At 39.6% G+C, this 11,241-nt stretch overlaps 1 long non-coding RNA gene across 1 annotated transcript; it reads left to right on the forward strand.

Annotated features, from left to right (window-relative positions):
- Positions 1–640: 640 nt before the first annotated feature.
- On the forward strand, positions 641–9,781 carry LOC129528222 (uncharacterized). The gene is made up of 3 exons (XR_008673456.1): positions 641–761; positions 1,317–1,394; positions 9,659–9,781. It is a non-coding gene; the product is annotated as an uncharacterized lncRNA (long non-coding RNA).
- The last annotated feature ends 1,460 nt before the right edge of the window (positions 9,782–11,241 follow it).

The raw sequence follows: 11,241 nt of genomic DNA on the forward strand, positions 1-11,241 counted from the left end.
AGCAGGGAGGTGAGCCCTGCTATGTGACAGCACAGAATAAAAACTGGTCTTAGTACAAGCCTGTGAACTGAGACAGGGTGAATGGTTTTGTCTGTAACTGACTTGGACCATAGAATAACCAATCATGACTAATTGTCATGGTGCCTATTCATAGTAATATATGGTATATGGGCAAGGTTGATTATCTCGTGAAGGGATAGCAAATATGTCTGTAATTCTTAGTGATTTGTTCTGTAATAAAGCTGAACTGTACCATGGTCATACTGTGATATGGTATAACATTGGCACTGCTGGTAAGACTCAATTACCTTATGTAAATAGGTCTTATGATAACACTGATATTGATGATCAACTGTATTGGGAGATTTAGTTAGAATTTATGACAGGAGGCATTGGACCACAACAGACAGTCTAACAGTGTAATTTATGATGGGGACTTTAGCTCACGTGGTATCTGCTCTACCACAGGAAAGCCTCCAGAAGGGCTGGAGACTAAAGGTATCATCTCGACCTCTGGAGAGGCTGGAAACTAAAGGTCAGCTATGTGTGCAGTTAGCCATGTCTGCAATAAAAACTCTGGACACCAGAGCTCAGGGTAGCTTCCCTGGCTGGTGGTATTCCATGCACAATGTCATATGTTATTTTCAGGAATATTAACACCATCCAGAATGCTATGGAGAGAAGACACAACTGGAAGCTCCGTGTGGACAAACCTCCTGGACTCTGCCCCACATATCTCTTCCCTTGGCTGATTTGAATTTGTATCCTTTCACTGTGATAAACCACAACCAGATTATTACAGCTGTCAGCAAGTTCTTCTATTGAATTGTTGAAACTGAGGGTGGTCTTGGGAACCCCTGAACTCTACTGTTGGTGTCAGGAGTGAGGGAAGTCCTGTGGACTATACTCCCTGACCTCACAGGTGCATTTTCCAACTTTATTTGGACATTCCCCAACAACAGCATCCCCTTCTTCAAATATGTTTCTGCTGCAAACATTATCCTTTAGATGGTTCCTTTGCTGCCATTATGACTATGGCGTAATCTGTAGTAAAGCACCATTAAGATGTTAATACAGATGTATGTGTGAATTAAAAAGTGATGCTAAATGCATAGTAGCCAATTTACTTCACATTAATAATTTAGCTATTTTTATTTGTTTCTAAACAAAAAGCAAAGAGGATCCAGTCCAGAGAGCAGTTGCAACAGTGTGCACAATTTTTATTAAACCAAAATAAAAGTTCTTGGGCTATGGAAGTCACCTAAATTCACTTCTCTTTTCCTATGAACTTTCACTTTTTTTCCTTCCAACTCTAGTTAGAAGCTGACAGCTGACACGCCCTTCCCTCATGCATTTTATCCTGGGACAAAATGAGAAGACATCCTTCAGTTCCCGTAAGTACTATTCCTTTTAGTAGGAAATCAAACACACCCCCTAACTGGAGTACTATTTATTCTATTCCATCTGTTTCACATAAGAGCAGTAAAGTGATTGGAGGTGAAATGAAAAGAAAGAAAATGGCAAGACATGGTGCACAAATAACTTTCAAAGACTCATAAATTGCACATCTTGAAGATCTTTATGCTTGAGAATACTGGGCATCTGTGATTCACAAAACACTTTACAAACTAATATTCTTGGCCCCCATTTTGTAACTGGCAAAAAAAGGAGGTAGGCAATAATAAGAACATTATTCAGAGTCATGGAGGAAGTCACGAAGAGCGCCAGATACAGAGCCAGTTACCCTGGCAACATTCTTCTGTTTTTCCATTCCTGCATGCCTTGGTATTGGGTTTCAGTTGTGGTTCTTTAACTTATAGGCTGATCGTATATTCAGCTTTCACAACATGTCATGGGCATTTTCCTCTGGATTTGGCTGTCTCTCTCCTGATTCTCCTTTCACTAATTTCACTGTGTCAGATGTACCACTTCAGGAAAATATGGTTATATGACAATCTAAACATAGAAAGTAGACAAGACCACCTGGTGATGGTTCAAGTGCAAAAAGATTACTCACTTAAAAAAGAATTCACAAAATTCTTTTAATCATCTCTTCTAGGTCACCACAAGAGATTTAATTTAAAAAATTTACAAACAAGTTTGAGAAACATTTCTATTTCAAAAAGCAATGTCTTCAAACTTGCTGATACCAATTTCTTACTCAATGTTTATGTGAGATTACAAGAAAATAACTTAAAATATAAAATGATTATATAATAAATATAAGTATATAATAAATTTTAAATATACAAAGTCAAAATTGATATACATTTTTATGCTTATAATCCTTGCAGAAGCTTAGAACAAATAGAAAATTTCAAACTATATACTCCCAAAAAAATCTTTCCAAAAATGAAATTCAAAATACAATCTTTACCTTGATGTAGTGGATAATTTTTTTTTAAGTGGAAGGAAGTACTCTTTGTAAAAATAACTATGGTGCTGATGGCCATAGCATAGGTATCTGTATCTGGCAAGTATTTACCAGTGAGTGCTGTGTGATGGCTCAGTTTCATTATCATTTTCTCTAGTGGCACTCCTGAACAAACTTCCTTTGCATGTCTGTTGGTCTTTGAGTGGCATGAACACATCATATGCTGTTATGGTTTGGCTGTGTCCCTACCCAAATCTTATCTTGAATTCCCACGTGTTGTAGGAGGGACCTGGTGGGAGGTAACTGAATCATGGGGGCAGGTCTTTCCCATGTTGTTCTTGTGATAGTGAATAAGCCTCATGAGATCTGATGGTTTTAAAAAGAGGAGTTCCCCTGCATAAACTCTCTCTGTTTGCCTGTTGCCATCCATGTAAGATGTGACTTGCTCCTCCTTGCCTTCCACCATGATTGTGAGGCCTCCCAAGCCATGTGGAATGTTAAGTCCATTAAACCTCTTTTTCTTCCCAGTCTCAGGTATGTCTTTATCAGCAGCATGAAAACAGACTAATACATATGCTTACCAAGGACATCTTAATTATTTTCTCATTAGCTCATCAACAAGAATTTACCAAGAAGAATTCTTCAATGCCAGTGAGATTCTGAAATTTCATAGTTGTACTCAATTATAAATTACTTATTCACATGATCCAGATTTTACATGGGTTAATTTTTTTAGATAATCATCAGAATGAAAACATGACATTTAAAAAAGCACAAATAAGACTACAAAGATTGTTACATGTTCTCAGGATCCCTGAGTCCAGGTTGAGAAATGCTCTTTTAAAGACGCCCAGGCACATGCATTTTGGTTTAACAATACTTGATCTACTAATAGTTCTCATCATGCAGTAATTTAAGTATTTCGTTGTATTTTTATAAGAATTAATAAAATGTTATATGTGAAAATATTTTGTAAGTTATAAAGCATTGCAAATGTATGTAGTTAATTTTTTCTACCTCTTTCATTTCTTCCTCGAAGACTATGTAAGACATACCAGTCTTTTGATATATTTCCCTTTTAAAATTTTGTCACCTTGGTCTTTTTCATTAGAGTATTGATCAGCTGTCATCTAGTACTTCAGAGGCAAACTTCATCTGACTATTTACCACACTGACAGATACTGATAAACCCTTCGTGATTTCCTGGCTATTTGGCAAAATGTTTGAAATAATGATTCAAAAGGGGGCTTCTTGAAAACCTCCTTTTGGAGTCTTAGAGGTTTAACTGATTCCACTGAATCTGATAATTGTGCTGTCTGCAAAGAAATACATGGGAGCAGTACATGGAGCTCAGGTTGTATGTATTGGGAACAGAAACACTTCAATCCTGCTAATTGTATTTAAAGCAGATGGGGAAAGGGAGCCAAACATCAGAGTTTGTTTTGCTGCAGACACTTAATACACACTGTCCAGATTGCTGGCTTTATTTTCCCATTGTGTAGGAGGGAAACTGATGTTCAGAAAACTTCAATAATTTGACTAAAATCACAGAAGGAGATGGAGCAAGATTTGATCCCTGGTCCTGATTTCCAAGTGAATATCATTTCCCATATGTCTGGCTATGGAAGAGGGAATGAGAATGTAGGAAATGGCAAACCAGGGTCTTGGGCTGAGAAAATGGAGCTTCCCAGGCTGGCATTTACCAAATCATGTGTGGCCTCAAATCCAGTTCTCCAAGACAATTTCCTGCTCCCTACACCCCTACCTCCCTTAGTTACATCCACGTTCCTCCATCATTGGCACCATCGTTCAGTGTCAGCTTCTTCCTGGAAAACTAGTTTGCCTTAAAAACTTGCTCAAAGACTGTTTTTCCCTCTCTCTCTCTCTTTCTAGGACTGACCTCTCTAACTCAGTAGTTAGACTCTTGAGTCCTTGAAATTGAGCACAGGTATGGGCTACCACAGGAACACCAATACAAATGCTAACATTTCCTGAGCGACTACAGTGGGCCGAGCACTGCATTAACTGCTTTATATGTATTATTTCATTTAATCCTCACCACAACCCTCTGTCGTTCCTACTATTATTGCCATTTTATAGATGAGAAAATGGAGGCACAGAAAGACCCAGCCATTTGTCCATGGTTACACAGCTGAAATAAGGCCATAGTAGACTAAAACCCATTGTCATTCCATCCCCAGGGCTTTGTGTTGTCTTTCTGAGCAAACTTGGGTGAATTGTTACTATGGGTTCCTCGGCATGTGCTGCATTCTTCTGATCTCCTGTCTCTGGTTGCAAAGTTCTGGTCCAGGAATCAAGTGTTCAACTTTCCATGCAGCTCCCATAGTACAGAACAGTTCTGAGCAAACAGCAAGTGTTTAGTGAACAGGGTTGACTTTTACTACATGAAACACTGATGTTCAGTTATGTACTTGTGAAGGCAGAGGGAAGTAGCATATTCCAAGTGTCGTGTTGATCCTCAGAGTATATTAAAAGGGAAACCAGACTTTGTCTCAGAGAAACTAAACTAACATTAAATAATATTATGGGCTACATTGTGTTTTCCCCCTCCCTCATACAGATATGTTGAAATTCTAGCCCCCTGCCCCCATACCTCAGAATGTGACTGTATTTGGAGATAGGGTCTTTAAAGAGACAATTAAGGTAAGAGAAGTTCATTAGGCTGTGCCCTAATCCAATATGGCGATGTCCTTATAAGAAAAGATTAAGACACAGACACCCACAGAGGGAAGACCATGTAAAGACACAGAGAAGGTGGCCATCTGAAAGCCAAGGAGGAGAGAGGCCTCACGAGAAACCCACCTTGCCAACACCGTGGGGAATAAATTTCTGTTGTTTAAGCTACTTGGTCTGTGGTATTTTGTGATGGCAGCCCTGAAAAACTGGCATAGACACCATTTGGGCAAAAAGATAAGAGCCTGCCTCTTTTTCTTGTGGTAAAGGGAGTTGGTGGGCATAGGGCTGCTGTTTGGGGCATACACACCATGACTCTGCAGGTACTCTTTCTGCTGGGAACCAGCCAGAGAGGAGGATATGAATTGGGATTGGGATCAGTAGAGGATGGAATTCTGTGACAGTCTCACACCAATTTGTTAGAGCACACTTACTTGTTCACCCTATAAATACTTACTACCCACCTATTATGTGTCCACCACAGTACGGGACCCTGATGATAAATTGTCCAAAATAAAATTTCCAGATGTTCTTCTCCCCACAGGTTCTGTGGATTTCTTCCTGGCCGGTGCACATTGAGTCTCCTTGTTCACTTTCTCTGGATGAAGCAGTTGTTATCAATCAGCATATTACAGCTTTCCATTCTTTTCCTTTATCTTCTTTTTGTTCTTGGTCTTAAGAATGGATAGCAGTCTAAAGTGCTGAGATATTATTTATGCCTTTGCCTTCAGCCCTAGAAGGAGCTTGATGGAATTATCAGTGTTTCTCCTGTTTTCCTCCTAAGAAGGAAGCCAATTTTTATTCTGAGTTATGAGCCACTAGCCTTAGGGAGTTGCTAAGGGCTTTTTGTGCCAGAACCAAAAGGAGAAGTTGTATATGAAAGTGGTGTGACTTGGAGAGTGAGTTTATCTCTCTGAGCCTCAAATGTTCCCATCTGGAAAATAGGAATAATTATGATGCTATCTCATAGGTTTGTTAGGAGGAAAAAAAAAGGTAATGCTTGGGAAGGTCTACATATATGTGCATATGTATGTAATAACCATTCCTTGGGTGTTGCTTTTGGGGTCCATACTGACCATAACTTGTTTGGAAGACCAGGCCAATGACAAGGAAGAAATTGCGGGAAGCATTTAGGTGGATGAAGGAGTGCTTATTAGAGTGGGCAGATTTCTGGAGATTAAGAGACATTTTTTGGGGTGGGAATGGGGATGGGGATGGGGATGGGGATGGGGATGGGGATGGGGGTAGGGTAAGGGAGGGAGTTCCACAAGTTGTAGAGAACTGTGCTCTGCTCAAAGCCATGTCCTTGCTTGGGGCAGGAGGACTACAGCCACCAAGTGATGATGGAGCCTTGAGTGGAGTCGCAGGATTTGTGTGGTTCATCCTGCGGTCATAGAGGGGATCACAGGAGGACAGCCTTGCGGCTTTAGTACCAGAACACAGCACCTCTGCATAAGCATGTCTGGGTACTAAAAGGATGATGGGAAAGATGGGAAACTATGCACTGAAGGTCTGGGTCCTTCCCAGATTTTCTATATCCATTTTCAATTCCTGACCCCATTGAAGTACAAGAAAGCCCCAATAATGACCATTGCGGGGGACCTTGCCTGTTCTGAGACACTGGGCTGCAGAGATTTCACTTGATTTAGAGAAATAAAAACATGGTACTTTTTGTACCTAAGCATTGCACCCCAAGTTTATATTGATTGCAAGTATTTATTGGTTTTCGTTGTTGTTTATAAAAAATCTCAAAAAATTCAGTATGTAAAATTTGGAAAGTAGGGAAAAACAAAATAAAAATAAAAATTGCCTGTAAACTCACCACTTGGAAATAACAACTCTCGCTGAATATTTTTTGGGGTTTTACTATGTGTATATGCTACATATATCGTTACATCAGTGAGATTATACTGTGCACAGTCTATCCTATTTTCATTTAACAGTGTTATGAAGACTTTCTCATGTAATATAATACAGTTCTTCATGAAGAACATTTAAATGCTGAATGTTATTCAATTTTAAGGAACAAAATAGATGATTAATCCTTAGATCATTTAACTAAGTAGATTAATCCTTAGATAATTTAATCCTTTATTATTAGAAAGTTGGGTTTCCAGTTTTTTGCTCCGTTAAATAATATTGTTATGATTATCCTCACATAAATTTATGTTCCAGTCTTGTTTTCTGAGAAAATTTACCTAAAAGTTGTTATCTCTCTTATTTATTGTGTGATATTTTATTAGATTTTATTTTTGAGACAGAGTCTCACTCCGTCACCCAGTCTGGATTGCAGTGGTGCAATCTTGGCTCATTGCAAAACTCAGCCTCCTGGGCTCAAGTGATCCTCCCAGCTCAGCCTCCCTAGTAGCAGTGACTACAGGTGCATGCCACCATGCCTGGCTAATTTTTGTATTTTTTGTAGAGACAGGGTTTTACTATGTTATCCAGACTGGTCCTGAACTCCTGAGCTCAAGCAATCTACCCACAGCCTCCCAAAGTGCTGGGATTACATATGTGAGACACCACTCCTGGCCTCATTTTATTTTTAAAAACCTCTTCCTGTGTTTTCTTAAACCCACACTAAACCCAAAACAATTTCTTCAAATAGCCTTTAGTTCTTCATTACATTTTCTCTCCACCAATTATCCCCAAAGACTCTCATTCTGAGATTGTTGAGAATCGTTTGTACCATTGGCAAGAGTAGGACAACTTACATGCGGTCATTTAAATTAAAGAGTTTCCTTAGCTGCAGCCAAACTGACACTCAAAATTCATCCAAAATCACAGTTATGTTGATTATTTGGTTCTGATATTGCTTTCGTATCTCGCCATTCCCTACTTTTGTTGCTATCAGTGGGTCTACTGTTTTGCTCAGAATTGTCTTCAACAATGTTATAAAGGGCGCTGGTAGAGTAGCAAGATGGGTCTTCACCACCTCTTAGTTGGTTGTTGCTTTTCACTTTTTCCTGGAGGGGCAACATGTGTGTACATACGTGTGTCCACAGATAGTGTGTTGTATATTTGTGTTTGTGGGCACTGCTAGAAAGGAGATTCCTGTAGTTGTTTTAGTTATGCAGATGCCCAAAATATCTGAAGCGGCACCAGACATTATCTCAAAGCATAATGGATACTCACAACATAACTAGCATATGTGTATGTTCCATCTCAAAATTCTATCCTTGTCTGCCATTTTCTTCTAAGTGTTAAATTTATGATTCTCCTGAGAGCCACAAATTCAATTAACAATAAGAGAGAAAATACAACTTATGTTGTTATGTTGTTTGTTATGTTGGCCATAACAAAGCGAAGTCTATCTTAGCTGGTTTGTGGTAGAAATGTTGGCTTGTCCAGGACAATCTTTCATAGAAGATGGATTTATCCATCCCTGACAGGTTCAGACCACTTCAGACCAAGCCTTGTTTTCCACAGTCAGAGTCAAAAGTGCATTTTCCTCGCTTCTGATGAAAAGTAACAAAGACTTTTGGTTTTAGGGACCAGAATGAGAGTGATTCTCTTTGAAGCTTTCACAAAGCCGAAAAGAATTTCACACCATTTTGAGTGCTGCAGGTGAAGAATTTAACAGCTGGTGGGAGTGCAAATTAGAGCCAATTATAATTTGATTGACCTGCCTTGACAGTAAACCTGTCTTCTCTAATTTAAAATGCCTAGCAGGATCCTCTCTGCCCTGGTAAGGTGGTGATTTCAAAGGAAGAGCAGCTCAAACTAGGAAATCCTTTAACAATGCTATGACAGTAATAAAGATTTATTTATATAGTGCTTTTTTTCTCTTGGACTAAAATTACTACATTCAAACCAAGGAATAGCATGGTGAGTACAGGAATGAAAAAGGACTGGGCTGGGTAGAAATGAGTCGCGGGGATGGTGGCCACAGAAGTAGAAAATGCATGAAAATTTAGGAAAGTTGTGGAGAAAGGGGAAAGTGTTTCAGTTCCCAAATGTAATGCCAGTTGTCATAATATTTGTAAAGAAACCAAATGTAGAATTAAAAAATGTATTCTCCAAAATTGTTTTAAAATGGCATAAGAAAGCACATTTTATTCCTGTGTTTGATTTTAGAAGCTAATTTATCCTGTCGCCTTATTTAACTAGGTCAAAGGAGGCATAGAACTCTAGTTCAAACTCAACCTACTCATTCCCTACTTATTGACAATAGCTAGGGTTTAATTAACTATTTATACTTTATGAGGAAAAAAGTTGGTGGATCTGCATTTCCTGCTTTGCCTTGAGTGAAATCTCCAAGTCTTTTCTATTGACCTCTAATTCTGATGCAGGTGATCTGCACACCCCATGCTCCAGGCTCTTGGAAGGTAGTGCTCCTGAAACCGTCCCCAAGAAAATTTTATAAAATAGATTAAGGGAAAAAATAAAATTCAGCTAGGCTTGCAGCTCAATCAGCGGTAATTATTAAGCCAGCTTGCCCTTTGTCTCACTTCCTTGTAGCTGGTTACTACTTACTACTCCAGGAAGACCTCCAGGATAATGTAGCCCTTGTCACAATATTCTTTGTTCTATAGATAAAATCTAAGACATTGTGAGATGATAAGCTTTCTGTTTGAGTTTCTCCTTTAGGTTCTGTATTCCAACAAAACTACCCATGCCAGCTGGTCTGAAGAGCCCAGTAGGAAGCTGACCCATGGAAGAATGCAGTTTCCACATGCTGTTGACTTCATCCCCTTACCATGACCAAACAATGACCCCAATTTTCTAGCTCCTTGCCCTCCATGATCTCCTTAGAGACCCTTGCCCAGAACCCTTTGATGAAATGGATTTGAGGCTTGAGAATCGCTCTTGTTACCTCCTTTGGCAGCCTTGCAACGATTAAACTCTTTCTCTGCTGCAAACCCTGCTGTCTCAGTGTATTAGTCTGTTGCTGCACAGCAGATATAACAACCTGGCAGTCCTGTAATACTCCCAGGAGCCAACTGTGTCACCATCAGAGATTCAACAGACCTTCTCTCCAGTCCCACTCCTACAATTTAGGACTTACTTGATCTTGGGCATGTTGTCCTCTTTGAGTCTCAGTTCTTATCATTTGAAAAATGGAAATAATAAAATCTGCTTCATGGGGTATGGTGGTGATAGGTGAGATGCCGTATGCAAAATGACTCAGCACAATGTCTGGCCCAGAGTAGCTCCCAGGAAACGGTGAGATTCTGTTTCTTCCTCTGACAGGACTCCTTCACCTTCACTCCATCGCTAAGGTTGCCTGGCCTTCTTTCTTCTCTCTTCTTTCTCTCAGTGAACCTTCTGCAATGACCTGAGGGGAGACTGAGAGAGGGAAGATGGGGAGAAGAAGTGCAGGTCTTGCCTCCTTGGTATGGTACTTAGAATGAATTTCACTAATTTCACTAAGTAACAATGTTCTTCCTGATGATGAGATTTTATAATTCTAATATTTGGGTACACTGTATACGAGACATACTTTTGCAGTTGGCTTAGAAATCTTATCTTTTTATCATATGATTTATATAAAATGAAGTGAGGAAAGAAAGGAAAACGGCTGGCAGGGCATGGTGGTTCATGCCTGGAATCCCAGCACTTTGGGAGGCTGAGGTGGGCAGATCATGAAGTTGGGAGTTTGAGACCAGCCTGGGAATATGGTGAAACTCCATCTCTACTAAAAATACAAAAATTAGCTGGGCGTGGTGGTACACACCTGTAGTCCCAGCTACTTGGGAGGCTGGGGCAGAAGAATCGCTGGAACCCGGGAGATGGAGGTTGCAGTGAGCCGAGATCGCGCCACTGCATTCCAGCCTGGGCGACAGAGCGAGACTGTCTTAAAAAAAAAAAAAAAAAAAAGCGAAAATGGGTGTAACAAAGGCCATGAACTTTACTTCATAGGAAAGGAGATGGACACTTTCATTTTTTGGATACACTATATACAGCCAGAGTTTTACTGCCTTAAATTTTATGACAAGTAAAGTTATCAATAGAAACAGAAGCCTGAATTCCAAACAATCAATTTAATGTACAAACTTTTGGATTTTAGCATGTAACTGTGTGTAACTGCATTCATGTCAATGGCTACAAATCATTGGGAAGCTTCTACATAAGGAGGCAGAATAAAGTGATGGGCTTTGTGACAGTGCAACCTCTTTCCTTTTCACATTAATTCTGAATGAGGGTTAGGGTTTCTGGAAGTCTATTCTTTG

Source organism: Gorilla gorilla, chromosome 17 (genome assembly GCF_029281585.2).
Source record: "Gorilla gorilla gorilla isolate KB3781 chromosome 17, NHGRI_mGorGor1-v2.1_pri, whole genome shotgun sequence".
In the NCBI taxonomy this organism is placed as follows: Eukaryota; Metazoa; Chordata; class Mammalia; order Primates; family Hominidae; genus Gorilla; species Gorilla gorilla.